This window comes from Rhinatrema bivittatum, chromosome 6 (assembly GCF_901001135.1).
Source record: "Rhinatrema bivittatum chromosome 6, aRhiBiv1.1, whole genome shotgun sequence".
Classification (NCBI taxonomy): domain Eukaryota; kingdom Metazoa; phylum Chordata; class Amphibia; order Gymnophiona; family Rhinatrematidae; genus Rhinatrema; species Rhinatrema bivittatum.
In genome coordinates, this window is record NC_042620.1 from 313,129,498 (window position 1) to 313,143,071 (window position 13,574).

General features: G+C 47.8%; 1 protein-coding gene across 3 annotated transcripts in view; it reads left to right on the forward strand.

The window, feature by feature from the left end:
* Window positions 1-13,574, forward strand: part of PHKA1 (phosphorylase kinase regulatory subunit alpha 1) — a 278,473-nt gene that overhangs the window by 75,935 nt on the left and 188,964 nt on the right. The window lies entirely within an intron of this gene.

The following is a 13,574-nucleotide window of genomic DNA, read 5'->3' on the forward strand; positions in this document are numbered from 1 at the left end:
AAGTGGAACATTTTGCAGCATAAACTGATTGGACTGGGTGCCTCTGCTACAGCTTGATTCTGTTTCCAGCAGAGGAAACGGGTTTTATCCAGGTCTGCAGCTGTTCTTCTCAGGAACAAATAAGAAAGTAACAGATGGGGCATTTTAGGCAAAGGGCTAGTTACTATAAGAGGAGGAGCTCCTTTAAGAATAGAAAGTGGAGTGTTTGGATTTTTGTCTGTAAGGCTGTTTTTCTTCCTTCAGGAGAAGGCTAGCAGTACTTTCTGTGTTGTTTGAGAAGCAGTAGTAGTATTAAAGTCATTTCTTCAGCCCGTCTAGTACAGTACACTGTACAGAGTGCCAGTAACGTGAACAGTAAAAGTCCCAGCCCATCAGCAGGAATATCTGCTGGATTTCAGTGACTGTTTTTTGGCTCGTCTGTGGAGCATCTGCCACTGGAGGTGTCAAATCTGAAGCAGTGCAAGCTCACACCTCATGGAATTAAAACTCTCTTCCTGTGCGTGCCCCAGATCGGTCCAGACAAGTGGGTTTTGCATCCCTACCAGCAGATGGAGGCAGAGAATGAAAACTTTTCAGGCACTGCTACATAACCGAGAACGCCCCCTGCAGTCCCTCAGTGTTCCTCTGTCTCCAGCAGATAGCAGAGGTGCAAACCTGCGGTCTGGGGTTACTAGAGTGATAGAAAAAAATACATAGGAAAGAAGAAGGAAAATTATGGCTCCCCAAGGTGTTAGGTTCCTTCCAGAGCCATCCCTCTGGTAGAGCAGGGCTTGTGTCAGTCCATGGCTAGCAAGTGGTAGTTTTCTTATATAGTTGTTAGCTCTCCAGCTACCTCTCCCTATCTGGTCTGACAATGATTTTGGCAGCAGTCTGACTTAGAAGCCCACTTCAGAGGTTTTCCCCTTAACGATTATCCCCTCTTTATCAAAAACACAATCTTCTCAGTATAATTATTTAGTTGATGATCTGCAGTAATATTGATTTATGTTTATGGTTTGTAGTTGTTGGGTTTTATCACTGATTTTAGGATGGAGAATATATATTTTAATCTCTGAGTTAATTTTATTGTTTCTTATGTTTTGTTATGTTTGCTGTTTTTATATGATGAATTGTTATATTATATATTTGTAAAATAATGCTTCAGCCCACCCCCTCTTAAGGTTAACCCTGTAGTCACTTGGAGGGTCCTGCCGAGCACTGCCCAGGCCCACCTACACTGGCAACCCTCCCACCTGCCAAATGGGCTCTGATTTCCTCTGGGCAAGTACCTGCCCATAAACTAGTGGTTTATAGGGATACTGGGACCCCCATATATCCCAGGGATCACACAGTTCCTAGAAATAATCTACAGATCAAAATCAAAAACACCAGGAACATTAACCAGACCAGGACAGGCAGAGCTAACCAACTTACAGTGAATGGAAAAGATTTAATTTGTAGCCAGCAACAGATAAAATAACAAGGATTAAACTATAAAAGTTAGCTAAACATTTTCACTACTTATCCATCACCTGGGAAGATTCAGGAAATGTGCTATCTGCCACACTTGGAGCAGGGTCTCAGCACAGAGATGCAGTCTCTTTGTACTCCCTGTCAAGATGAGAGAATTCTAACAGCTTCAGGGCTAGTTCTTGGCCTGAATGTCCAACTGAGGCACAAATTACTAGCATTAGCTCTCTGATCAATGGCCCTCTGACAAGTAATAGTTTTCTGACCAGGAGCACTGGATGTTAGTCTTGTAGCTTCCTTAAGGATACCAAGGACGTGTATGCTGTCCAAGCCTCATTCTGAAACAAGCCAGCATCCCAGGCCTTTGTTTGAATTACAGTGCAAAGGTCAAATATCACTGCAGGCCAGCTCAAAGGATATGAGCCTTTTCTACAGGAAAAACTCAAGGTCTAAGGCAAAACAAAAAACAGTGCACACACAACCTCTGCTTCACCACAGTACTATATATTATATATATTTATCTGTTTATTTTAAATTATCTTTGTATTTTATACTTTTTGTTAATTGATTTGATTTTACATTGGAAGGCAGTATATTGCATTTTTCATATTCTGCTGTCTAAACAATAAAAATCACAAGGCATTAAAATAGGAGTTTATTTCAGTGACCTACACAACATACATAAGAACATAAGAAAATGCCATACTCTGTCATACCAAGGGTCCATCAACCTAGCATTCTGTTTCCAATAGAGGCCAAATCAGGCCACAAGAACCTGGCAAGTACCCAAACACTAAGATGATTCCATGCTACTGATGCCAGTAATAGCAGAGGCCATTCCCTAAGTCAACAATTAATAGCAGTTAATGGACTTCTCCAAGAACTTATGCAAACCTTTTTTAAACCCAGCTTCACTAACTGCACTAACCACGTCTTCTGGCAACAAATTCCAGAGATTAATTGTGCGCTGAGTGAAAAATAATTTTCTCTGATTAGTCTTAAATGTGCTACTTGCTAACAAGGAATGCCCCCTAGTCCTATTATCTGAAAGTGTAAATAACCCATTCACATCTACTCGTTCAAGACCTCTCATGATCTTAAAGACCTCTATCATATCCCCCCCTCAGCTGACTTTTTTCCAAGCTGAACAGCCCTAACCTCTTCAGCCTTTCCTCACTTATATTGTGAAAGAACTATAGAAATATTCCCAAAGTAATTAAGAATAAAAAAATCTAAAAGTATTGATTGCATATGTCTTCATACCCCTTGACTCTATACTTGGAAGCTCTTTTTACCATGAGTTGTTTAGGATAAGTATCTACCAACTTTGCACAGCAAGATGGTATAGTTTTTGTAAATTCTTGACAGACTAGCTCAAGCTCTTTTAAGTTGTCTGGGGATCATCTGTGGAATACAGACTTTTATTGCCACAGATTTTCTATTAGATTCAAGGCAACATGGGGACATTCACTTTCTTCTTGCTAAGCCACTGCTGAAAGGTGAATTTTCTCCCCAGTCCCATGTCATTGGTAGACTGGAACAGGTTCTCCTCCAGCATCATCCTGTACTTTGTACCATCCATTTTTTTTCTTGATTTTCACAAGCCCACAAATTATCCCCACAACATAATGCTATCACAACCGTGCTTTACCGTAGGGATGGTGGTAGAAGGGTGATGTGCTGTTTGTTTTATGCCATACACATCGCTCAACATTGAGACCAAAAAGTTCTACTTTTTCCGATATGTATGCAGTGTCCTGTAAGTGGGTTTTTTTTTTTTGGTTTTTTTGCGAATGCTAAGCAGCACATCATATGATTTTTTTTTTTTTTCCCAGCAGTGGCTTTCTTCTTGCTACTCTCTCGTACAGGCCATATTTGTGGAGTAATCTTGAAATTGTTGATAATTAACATTTTCCACGGGCTCAGCCAGAGACCTTTACGGTTCTTTTAAAATAATCTTAGGCTTCACAGTCATCTTCTGCAGCAGTTTACGTAACCCACTAATACTGATTTAGAGGGATGGCCTGATTGTGGCATTCTCTTGGTGATCCTGAATCATGTACAGTAAAAAACACCTCACATATCCATCTATCAATACCAAACAAAACTGAGGTGTAATTTTCTAACAAATTTTTAACAATTTTTTTTCAAAAATAAAAAACCAATGAACTCTATATCAGAATAAACTTGGTACCAACATTAATCTGATGTCTCTTGCCACGTAGTGGGCTTCAGGCATTTTCAAATCAGGCACTCTATATGTGTTATCTACTCTTTCATTGTCACTCTTTACCAGTTTATTAAATACTACACTAACTTTTTTATTCCAATCTAAAAAAAATCCCCATATTCCCCACAACAGAATGCATAAACTTATCTTGTCCAAAAAACTGTTCCCCTCAAACAAACAGCTCAAAAACAACCGTTAACTGGAGCAAACTCTCTACATGGCTCTTAAATCGCCCCACAAAGGCCCATGTTTCGACGGCTAACAGTCTTCCTTAGGGGATCATATATTATGTACACAAAACAAATAAAACAACCATATTTTATCCATATCAAAGAGACTCATTTTTCAAGATGGTGGTGGAAGCACAGCAAACGCCATCACCACTATTTATAACACTGGGGAACACAATTTCGTTGAGTTAGATCTGACACTTGTTTTTGACTAACTTTTGAGATCTGAATCCAAAAATGACCCCAGTTTTTCTCTATCACGTCAACCTTTTAAGGTACAGGATTCCCTCCCTTTGTCCCAAAAATCATACAAAATGTACATACAAAGGAAGTAAAAGAAAAAAAATGACCTGAATATACTGTTTATTTAGTTATTTTATTCATACAAAGGCTATATATTGTACTGTAAGTCAAATTGTTTACAAGTAGTAAAGTTCTGCTACCAAACATACATATTAAGGTAAAAATTTACGCTTATAGCTTTTCCAGCAGTGTTCAATCTGTGGACAATCTCACCTGATGCTCCAACAATAGTCAGCCATCATCTGTATATCCCATCTACCCTGATATCTTGCCTCCATGACCCTCAAATCTTGGTGGAATCGTTCACCTTGCTTATCACTGACTGCACCAAGGTTTTTCGGGAAGTCAGCAAGATGGCTATGCAGAAAATGCACCTTGATGCTCATGTTGCAATGAAGCATTTTGAAGCTCTCCAAGAGTTTCTGGACAATTTCGGTGTAATTCTATGTTCATGTATTTCCAAGAAAGTCCTTGACAAGGATTTTGAATGACAACCAAGCATTCTTTTGGATCCTAGGTAGGAATTACAACAATTCTGGCACTTACTGCAAAGTGCGAAAAAGTTATCGCAGTTTGCGGTAATACCTATGCGAAGCGCTAAGGTAGCGCACTTTACGATAAACTGCCTATTACCATAAAACACGCCCCTTTTCCTATCGCATACGATATTTAGTGCATTTTGATAAATCCAGGCCTAAGATAGGCTGTAGAGAAAAAACTTGACGTGATAGAAGAAAACTAACTGCAGTTTTTGAAATCAGCATGCCTATTTAAGCCTAAAACAGCTGAAAAATTGAATTCAACAGGAGTTATGTTAAAAATTGTTCCCCTGTGGATCAGTACAGCCAATCAAACAGCAACATTATTTTTAAAGGGGAATACTTTTCAAACCCTCTAGTAAATCGTCACTTTCATCAAGAAGAATGCCACTCCACATCTTGATTCAAAAGTGTATCATAATTACCCTCTCTGTCAGTTTCTCCAAAATTGAAAATATAAAATCTTCAAAAGAATATTGCATAATACTGTGTTCTGCCATTGGTGCATCTCTTACAGTGCATGATAGCGCTCTTATGCTCATTCATACATGTACATAACACTTGCCAGGTTTTTCCAATATACAATAATTTACATGAGTACCACATAATATAAACAACACCTTGAGTATCACAAGAGGTGAGGAATCTCAAATATATGATCCGTAAACCATCAAAAATTAGTTTATCCCCTGAAAAACTCTAGGCGCACACAGAACAATGATTATAAGGGAAAGGCCTTTTCTATCTTCCAAAGAATCCATATGGAATGAATCCTCCCTGAATTCTGAATGCCCTGTGGTGTCCCAAATGTTGCAACCTGTACTGAATGCAAATGCTGGCAATTCACTAAACACAGAGTATAGCTGTGAAATACCCAAATGCTTTTTTTATACTACGTTGAACTTGAATAATTCCCTGTACGTACCTGGATCAGTCCAGACAGTGGGTTATGTCCCCAATCCAGCAGATGGAGTCAGTCAAAGCTTCGAGGGGGCGTCACCACTAGTGCTACTACCCCCTCTGCAGGAGTTCAGTATCTTCTGACTCCAGCAGATGCGAGTAGGGAATCTGGGTTGCTCCCGATTACCTTAGGCTTTTCCTTGTATTTCTTGGATTCCTTTTCTGGTTTCTTTCTGCCTACTTCGGTTTGGATCAAGTTTTGTTGAAAAAAAAACAAAAAAAAAAAAACATAGGATCAGTAAAGTGAGTTAGAAGGGGTCTAATTGGGAGGCGTGGCTTCCCTCTGTGTTTGTCTGCCTTTTTCCTTCTTCTCTCGTTGCGAGCGGGGTAAGTGCAGTGTTGTTGTCTGTTTTTTTTCTTTCCCTGCAGCTTTTCTTCGACGGAGGGGCTCGCGGAGGCCAGTAGGACCGGCCCCTCCGCGTTCTCTCCCTTGTCCGCGGCCATTTTCGCGGCTCCTCGTGGGCTGCGAAGGCGGGCAGGGAGTTCGTCGTCGGCGGGTCGTGCGGCCAGGAGGCCCCCCCGCGGTGCCGTTTTTCGCCGGTTGGCGGGTTGTGCAGGCCGTCCGGGCCCCCCCCGCAGCGGCGCTTCCGCTTTCGGCCCCCCCCCCGCGGCTCTGCCGGGTGTGGTTTTTGTCTGCCGGGACCGTTTCTTTGATGCCGCGGCCAGCGCGCTGTGCTGCTTGCGGCGAGCCGGGCTCGCGGATCTCGAGGGAAGGCATCTGTGCGAGGTGTCTCCCCGGGGGGGAAGGCACCTCGCGGCCCCTCAATGATTTTCCTATCCTGGCAGGCTTGCCCGGGCGGCGTGGGCCGGCCCCTCCCCCATTTCTGGCGGGAACGGCGGCCATATTGCATTCGGTGCGCCCTGAAGGGGAACAGGCAGCGCTTGGGGCCGGGGATGCGGGGGAGTCTCCCCCACGTTTATTTCCAGAATCGGACCCGGAGGCAGCCCGGCAGGGGCCAGTTTCCCCGGGGCCCCCCCCTCGGAGCCCCCTTCGGGTAGGCCGGGGTTTTCCCCGGAGTTTATCCTTTTGATGCACACGGCATATCTGCAGGGCCTTGATGCTCCCACGGGACCTCCTCCAAGCAAGATATCGCGACCCTCGCCACCTTCCCCGGCCCCCCCCCCGCTCCGGCGGGTGTGGGGGCCCCTCCACCTCCTGCCCGCGCCCGGCTCCCGGTGGGCTCGGGGGCAGCAGGCACAGGACCAGCTTCCCCTGGATCGGACCCGGCGGATCCGGGTCAAGGGGACTCTACCTCAGAGGGTGATGATCCGCACACGCTGCGCCTGTTCCAGCGGGAAGAGCTGGATGATCTATTGCCACAAGTCATTAAAGAGTTGGACCTCGATCCACCGCCGGAGCCGCCCGCTCCCGTAGCGCCCGCTGTGGTCACTTCCTCAAGGAAGGGGGATCCGGTCTTGGCAGCCCGGAGGCCGAGAGCTCGAGCTTTTCCAATCCACGAGTCTTTCCTGCAGCTTCTCACCGGGGAGTGGGATGCCCCGGAAGCTTCCTTTAAGGGCAGCCGGACCATGGAGAGACTTTACCCGCTGCCGGAAGATTTTCTCGATCTTATCAAGGTACCTAAAGTGGACTCCGCGGTGACAGCGGTCACGAAGAGGACGACCATCCCAGTGACGGGGGGTGCGGCATTAAGAGACGCGCAAGATCGCAAGTTGGAAGTCTTCCTAAAGCGGGTCTTCGAGGTCTCCGCGGTAGGATTGCGGGCGGTGATGTGTAGTTCGCTGGCACAGCGGGCCAGCCTCCTCTGGGTGCAACAGTTGCTCACCTCTCAGGTCCTACCGCCTGGGGAGGCCGCCCAGGCGGATAGACTGGAAGCTGCGGTTGCCTATGGGGCTGACGCCTCCTACGACCTGTTTCGGGTCCTCGCCCGCTCCATGGCATCGGTGGTAGCGGCACGCCGTCTCCTATGGCTCCGCAACTGGGCGGCGGATACCTCCTCCAAGTTGAGTCTGGGCTCCCTGCCATTCAGGGGCAAGTTTCTGTTCGGGGAGGATTTGGATCAAATCATCAAGTCGCTAGGGGAAAACGCGGTTCATCGCCTGCCGGAAGACAGATATCGCTCCACAAGGGCGTTTTCGTCCTCTCGGACCAGAGCCAGGGCGCAACGGCGCTATCGGAACTACAGACCGGCGGCAGCCAGGCCCTCTGCCCCCAGGTCTCAGCCCTGGTCTCGCTCCTTTCGCGGGCGCCGCCCCGCGCGTCCCGCTCCCACAGCTGGGCAACCCTCTCCCAAGTCCTCTCAATGATGTTCAGCTCGCCCACTCCGCCGTCCCCAGGATCGGGGGACGGCTGGCGTTCTTCTACGAGGAGTGGGCGCGGATCACCACGGACCAGTGGGTCTTGGATACCATCGGTCGAGGCTACGCTTTGGAGTTTGTCCGCGCTCCAAAGGGACGGTTCATATTCTCCCCTTGCGGCTCGGACACCAAGCGAAGGGCGGTGCAGCTGACCCTGGACAGACTTTGGGAGATAGGCGCCATTGCGCCCGTGCCCTTCGGAGGGGTGAGCTCGGGCCATTATTCCATCTACTTCGTGGTTCCAAAGAAGGACGGTTCCTACCGGCCCATCCTGGACTTGAAGGAAGTCAACAAGTCACTCCGGGTGGTTCAGTTCCGCATGGAAACGCTGCGGTCAGTGATCGCGGCGGTGCATCGGGGGGAATTCCTGGCCTCCTTGGACCTGACGGAGGCCTACCTCCACATCCCCATTCGCCGGGAGCACCATTGTCTTCTACGGTTCAAGATCCTGGATCAACATTTCCAGTTTGTGGCTCTCCCGTTTGGGCTAGCAACGGCTCCGCGCACCTTCACCTAGATCATGGAGGTGGTAGCGGCCTCCTTGCGGAAGGAGGGGATTCTAGTCCACCCTTACCTGGACGATTGGCTCATTCGAGCGAAGTCTTTTCGACATGGTCAGGCGGCTGTGGCCAGAGTCATAGAGTTCCTACAGTCTCTGGGATGGGTGGTGAACTTCTCCAAGAGCTCCCTGGTACCCTCGCAACGCTTGGACTTCTTGGGGGCGACCTTCGACACCGGTCTGGGCGCGGTTTTCCTACGTCAGGACAAGGCGCAAGCCCTGCGGGAACACATACAACGATTCTCTGCGTTATCGGTTCCCACCTCCTGGGACTATCTACAGCTCCTAGGGGTGATGGGTTCCACCATCGACATGGTCCCTTGGGCATTTGCGCACCTCCGGCCTCTACAGAGGGCACTTCTATCCCGCTGGAAGCCGCTCTCGCAGGACTACCAGGTACTCCTCCCTCTGCCGCAGTTCGCCAGGAACAGTCTGGCCTGGTGGATGAATCCGGAGAACTTGGCCCGCGGCATGTCTCTCGATCTGCCAAATTGGGTCGTGGTGACCACCGACGCCAGTCTCGTAGGATGGGGAGCGGTCTGCGACCGCAGCGCCACGCAAGGGACGTGGTCCGGGGAGGAATCAAAGTGGTCCATCAATCGCCTGGAGACCAGAGCGGTCAGATTGGCGCTCCAGCACTTCCTGCCACTCCTCCGGAACCGGGAGGTCAGGATCTTATCGGACAATGCGACGACAGTGGCCTATATCAACCGACAGGACGGCACTCGCAGTCCGCAGGTCGCGCTCGAGGCAGAGTTACTGATGCAGTGGGCGGAGCGGCATCTGGCCCGCCTGGCGGCCTCGCACATCGCGGGCGTGGACAATGTACAAGCGGATTTCCTCAGCCGTCAGCTCTTGGATCCCGGAGAATGGTCCCTCTCCGACGAGGCGATGCAGCTGCTCGTCCGGCGGTGGGGATCCCCCCACCTGGATCTCATGGCGTCCGCACGAAACACCAAGGCTCCCCGGTTCTTCAGCCGTCGGCGAGAGCGAGGAGCGGAGGGCGTGGACGCTCTCGTACTCCCGTGGCCGGCCAACCTGCTTCTATACGCGTTCCCGCCGTGGCCATTGGTGGGACGACTACTCCGCCGCATAGAGGCCCACCAGGGACCGGTGATCTTCGTCGCTCCGGAATGGCCAAGACGACCTTGGTTTGCGGACCTGCTTCAACTGGTGATCGACGGACCCATCCGTCTGGGACATCTCCCCCGCCTCCTTCACCAAGGCCCGGTATTTTTCGACCAGGCAGAACTCTTCTGTCTTGCGGCCTGGCTTTTGAGAGGCACCGCCTTTGGCGTCGGGGCTACCAGGAGGCGGTAGTGTCAACGCTGCTGCGTTCTCGAAAGACTTCGACGTCGGTAGCCTACGTGCGGGTCTGGAAGGTGTTCGAGCTGTGGTGTGCCGGACGGGACACGAGTCCCACGGAGGCTTCGGTTCCTCAGATCCTTCAGTTTCTGCAAGCAGGGGTGGACAAGGGGCTTGCCTACAACTCACTCCGGGTTCAGGTGGCCGCCCTTGGTTCGCTCCTGCGGGACGGGGGTTCTCTGCTACAACACCCGGATATTCTCCGCTTTCTCAAGGGTGTCAAGCATATGCGTCCGCCGGTGCGGAATCCTTGTCCCTCCTGGAGTCTCAACCTGGTGCTCCGGGCCATGTCGGGACCTCCGTTTGAACCACTGCGGAATGCGACGATCAAGGATCTCACTCTCAAGGCGGTGTTTCTGGTGGCTATCTGCTCCGCTCGGCGCATCTCGGAGCTGCAGGCCCTGTCGTGCAGAGAGCCCTATCTCCGGTTCTCGGATTCCGGGGTTTTGATTCGCACTGTTCCCTCATTTCTCCCGAAGGTAGTGTCCGCGTTCCATGTGAATCAGACGGTGGAGCTTCCTGCCTTCTCCTCTTCGGAGCCGAGGTCTCTCCGGCTTCTGGACGTCAAGCGCACCCTGCGCCTCTATCTGGAGGCTACGAATGATTTCAGGACTTCTGACCATCTCTTTGTCCTCTGGTCTGGCCCGCGGAAGGGCGCCCAGGCCTCGAAGACGACCATTGCCAGATGGTTGAAGGCCGGCATTGCCGCTTCCTACATCGGGGCGGGGCGAACTCCCCCGCCCGGTATTGTAGCGCATTCTACACGCTCTCAGGCGGCCTCTTGGGCGGAGACCCGCTCAGTCTCCTCTCAAGAAATCTGTAGAGCGGCTACCTGGAAGTCTTTTCACACGTTCGCTAGACACTATCGTCTTCAACTCGCGTCCTCGGTCTATGGACACTTTGGTGAGCAGGTTCTACGAGCGGGTCTCGCAGGACCCCACCCGGTTTAGGGACGCTTGGGTACATCCCACTGTCTGGACTGATCCAGGTACGTACAGGGAAAAGAAAATTATTACTTACCTGCTAATTTTCGTTCCTGTAGTACCATGGATCAGTCCAGACGCCCACCGCATTTGGGTGTTATTTCTGCTCGACAGTTTTGCCGCTACTGGATGGGAGTACTTTCTGTCTCTCCCGATTTCTCAGTTTTTCACTGTTTGTCATAGTTCCGTTTCTGGGGGTGACACGCTGACCTCTTGACCTCCCACCCGTTGGTGGGACAGGTACGGTTTTGTTGCTTAGGTTATGCGGCTGTTTTCGCCGTTGATTAAACTTGATCCAATCTGGGGGTTCTTTGTTTACTCGGGCTTTGATATACTCGATACTGAACTCCTGCAGAGGGGGTAGTAGCACTAGTGGTGACGCCCCCTCGAAGCTTTGACTGACTCCATCTGCTGGATTGGGGACATAACCCACTGTCTGGACTGATCCATGGTACTACAGGAACGAAAATTAGCAGGTAAGTAATAATTTTCTTGTATAGCTGTGAAATACCCAAATGCTTTTTTTATACTACGTTGAACTTGAATAATTTGTGAAGAAAAAGAGAGTGCACAGAACAATCCAAGTTCAGTGACCCGTGTTTTAGGACATAGTAATAATTCACGATTTCACCATCTGGCCTGCTTCTAAGCTTTTCTTATTGCAGCTCTAGGATAGCCTCACGTCACAAAAGCATTATACACATTAGTCACTTGTGCTTTGACCTCCGAGGTAGTTGAGCAAAATCTTCATCCAGGAGTATTCAAATCAGCATCCCGACAGTGAAGTTCCAATAATAAGAAAAGTAGTCCAAATGCCTGTAACTAAAAAGTAACCTGAGCTAAAAAAATTCTAACTTATCCCTATCAATTAAAAAGCAGAATGAAAATACAAACAAAAAACAAACTTTGAAATGTTTGTTTGCTAATGTCAGAAGTCTAAGATGGGAGAATTAGAATGTATAGCACTGAATGATGACATAGACGTAATTGGCATCTCAGAGACATGGTAGAAAGAGGATAACCAATGGGATAGTGCTATATCAGGGTACAAATTATATCGCAATGACAGAGGGAGGCGGTGTAGAGCTTTATGTCCGGGATGACATAGAGTCCAACAGGATAAACATCCTGCATGAGACTAAAAGCACAATCGAATCTTTATGGGTAGAAATCCCTTGTGTGTTGGGGAAGACTATAGTGATAGGAGTATACTACCGTCCACCTGGCCAAGATGGTGAGACGGACAGTGAAATGCTAAGATAAATTAGGGAAGCTAACCAAATTGGTAGTGCGGTAATAATGGGAGATTTCAATTACCTCAATCTTGACTGGGTAAATTATAATCGGGACATGCTAGAGAGAGAAAGTTCCTGGATGGAATAAATTACAGTTTTATGGAGCAATGGTTCAGGAACCGATGAGAGAGGGAGGCATTTTATATCTAATTCTCAGTGGAGCACAGGCTTTGGTGAGAGAGGTAACGGTGGTGGGGCTTCTTGGCAATAGTGATCATAATATGATCAAATTTGAATTAATGACTGGAAGGGGGACAGTAAGCAAATCCACGACTCTCATACTAAAATTTCAAAAGGGAAACTTTGATAAAATGAGAAAAATAGTTAGAAAAAAACTGAAAGGAACAGCTACAAAGGTAAAAAGTGTGCAAGAGGCACGGTCATTGTTAAAAAAAAAAAAAAAAAAAAAAAAAAAAAATCACCCTAGAAGCACAGTCCAGATGTATTCCACACATTAAGAAAGGTGGAAGGAAGGCAAAACAATTACCGGTATGGTTAAAAGGTGTGGTGAAAGAAGCTATTTTAGCCAAAAGATCTTCATTGAAAAATTGGAAGACGGATCCAACAGAAGAAAATAGGATAATGCATAAGCGTTGGCAAGTTAAATATAAGACATTGCTAAGACAGGCTAAGAGAGAATTTGAAAAGAAGTTGGCCGTAGAGGCAAAAACTCACAATAAAAACTTTAAAAAATATATCCAAAACAAAAGCCTGTGAGGGAGTCAATTGGAACGTTAGATGACCGAGGGGTTAAAGGGGCACTTAGAGAAGATAAGGCCATCACGGATAGATTAAATGATTTCTTTGCTTCAGTGTTTACTGAAGAACATGTTGGGGAGATACCCGTACCGGAGGTTTTCATGGGTAATGATTCAGATGGACTGAACCTAATCACTGTGAACCTAGAAGATGTGGTAGATCTGATTGACAAACTGAAGAGTAGTAAATCACCTGGGCCGGATGGTATACACCCCAAAGTTCTGAAGAAACTCAAAAATGAAATTTCAGACATACATAAAAATTGTAACCTATCATTAAAATCATCCATTGTACCTGAAGACTGGAGAGTGGCTAATGTAACCCCAATATTTAAAAAGGGCTCCATGGGCGATCCGGGAAACTACAGACCAGTTAGCCTGACTTCAGTGCCAGGAAAAATAGTGGAAAGTGTTCTAAATATCAAAATCACAGAACATATAGAAAGAGATGGTTTAATGGGACAAAGTCAGCATGGCTTTACCCAAGGCAAGTCTTGCCTCACAAATCTGCTTCACTTTTTTGAAGGAGTTAATAAACATGTAGATAAAGGTGAACGGGTAAATGTAGTGTATTTGGATTTTCAGAA